This window comes from Mandrillus leucophaeus, unplaced genomic scaffold (genome assembly GCF_000951045.1).
Source record: "Mandrillus leucophaeus isolate KB7577 unplaced genomic scaffold, Mleu.le_1.0 Scaffold742, whole genome shotgun sequence".
Lineage (NCBI taxonomy): Eukaryota > Metazoa > Chordata > Mammalia > Primates > Cercopithecidae > Mandrillus > Mandrillus leucophaeus.
In genome coordinates, this window is record NW_012108053.1 from 1,118,571 (window position 1) to 1,121,094 (window position 2,524).

Here is a 2,524-nt window from a genome sequence, read left to right on the forward strand (position 1 = left end):
TTAGATTATAGAATTTACCATTCAAGGAATAAACTAAACTCTGTTAGCCATGAGAAGGAAGGTGTTTGGATGAGAATCCTTTTACCCATAAGTTTCTGTCCTTTTCCTTAACTCTATCATGAAGAGAAAAGGTAACTCAGTCCTGGATTTCCCTCTTTCTTTTAAATATTACGAAGAGAAAAATGAGAATTTTGGGAGTTCGTGGAATCATCAACCCTCATATTTATTTTGGAACCTCCGGGTGAGAGCTAGCCCTACATTCAGAGTAAAATAATTTTAAAAATAAAGAAAGAAGCATTTACATTCCTTCCGAGAAGCATTTTTGACACAGTATACTCTTCACAGCTGCCTTCACATCTTTGTTCCTCAAACTACAGATGAGAGGATTAAGCATAGGTGTCACCACTCCATAGAAGAGGGAGATGATTTTGTCTGTGACTTGTTCTTTGTCTGCTCCAGAAGAGTATTTAGCCTTGGGCATTGCATACATGAAAAGGATGGTTCCATAGAATAAAATCACCACTGTTAGGTGGGCAGAGCAGGTGGAGAAGGCTTTGCACCTTCCTTCTGCAGAAGGAATTCTCAGGATGGTGGAGAGAATAAAAACATATGTAACAAAAATAAAAAGTACTGGTCCTACAAGAAAAATCATATTAGCAACAACCATGCTAATAATATTTATGGAGATATTAGCACAGGCCAATTTTAAGACAGCCAAGATTTCACAAGTAAAATGACTAATGACGTTGTCTCCACAGAAAGGAAGCCGCATTGCAAGGGAGGTTTGCAACACAGAATTGGTGCCTCCTCCAATCCAGGACCCAGCAGCCATGGATACGTATGAAGCCTTGCTCATGATGATAGGGTATTGTAGAGGGTTACAGATGGCCACATCGCGGTCAAACGCCATCATACTTAGAAGGACACACTCTGTTGCTCCCATAGCAAAAGAGAGAAATATTTGCACTCCACACCCAGAGAAGGAAATAGTTTTCTTTGAAGTTAAGAAGCTGCTGAGAAAGAGTGGAATAGATGAACTAGTGTAGCAGATGTCCAAGAATGATAAGTTACTGAGGAAAAAGTACATGGGGGTGTGCAAGTGGGTGTCATAAACGCTCACAATGATGATGACTCCATTTCCCAACAGGATCACCTATGTACATACATAGGACCAGCACAAAGTAAATGGCCTCTAGCTCTGGGTAGCCAGAAAGCCCCAGCAGGACAAATTATGTCACAAAAGACTGATTGGACTTTCCCATGCTAATATTTTCTTTCATCGACAGGAATTCTATAGTGGCTGGAATGTGTGTGGATCTTTCACAGCAGTGTCTGTAAGAATCATTTGCATTCTTGAATGGCTTCCCTTATGGGTAATAAAGACCTGTAATTGGATACACAAATAGCACAAGAATATGTTACAGCCCTCTAAGTTAAGATCAGTTAGACTTTCAAACTTCATGAAGGAGGCCCCAGCTCTCAAAAAGAATATTCTTGTTAGAGAATAGATTAAAAACACATGCAACTAAGTTAGAATTATGTATCTCATTTGCATTATAAATTTAAATTATTTTAATACAATGTTACCATATTTTGACCAAATAATCCAGAACAAATAGAAAATGTTTGAAATATTACTAAAGAACAGATATCTGACCATTTTAACCAACATTATTATCTGTAACTGAATATTTTTCTTCATGCTATGTTATACCTAACAAAATTGATGTTCTTCAATTACTAAAACAAAGTTGTATGTGAAAGTTCTGTTTCAATGGTAATTTAATCTTAACTTCAGAAGAGTCCTGTGGGCTAAAAGAATAAATAGAAGAGGCTGACTCTCTATTCGGACTCAGCCCCCCTGCACCCAGGTGAAATAAACAACCACGTTGCTCACACAAAGCCTGTTTGGTGGTCTCTTCACACGGATGCGCATGACATTTTGGTGCCGTAACTCGGATCAGGGGACCTCCCTTGGGAGATCAATCCCCTGTCCTCCTGCTCTTTGCTCCCTGAGAAGGATCCACCTATGACCTCTGGTCCTCAGACCCAACAGCCCAAGGAATATCTCACCAATTTTAAATCGGGTAAGCGGCTCCTTTTTTACTCTCTTCTTCAACCTCTCTCACTATCTCTTAACCTCTTTCTCCTTTCCCCGACCCACTTCCTGCTTTTCTGGAGGGCAAGAACCCCCAAACTCCTTCTCTCTGTGTCTCCACTCCCTCTTTTCTCTGGGCTTCCCTCCTTCACCATGGGCAACCTTCCACCCTCCATTCTTCCTTTTTCTCCGTAGCCTGTGTTCTCAAGAACTTAAAACCTCTTCAACTCACACCTGACCTAAAACCTAAATGCCTTATTTTCTTCTACAGTGCCGCTTGACCCCAATACAAACTCGACAGTAGTTCCAAATAGCCAGAAAACGGCACTTTCGATTTTTCCATCCTACAAGATCTAAATAATTCTTGTAAAATGGGCAAATGGTCTGAGGTGCCTGACGTCCAGGCATTCTTTTACACATCGGTCC

The 2,524-nt window shown here is 40.4% G+C and overlaps 1 pseudogene; it reads right to left on the reverse strand.

Annotated features, from left to right (window-relative positions):
- Nucleotides 1-298: 298 nt before the first annotated feature.
- LOC105529047 lies at nt 299-1,262 on the reverse strand (annotated as a pseudogene).
- Between the last annotated feature and the right edge of the window lie 1,262 nt (nt 1,263-2,524).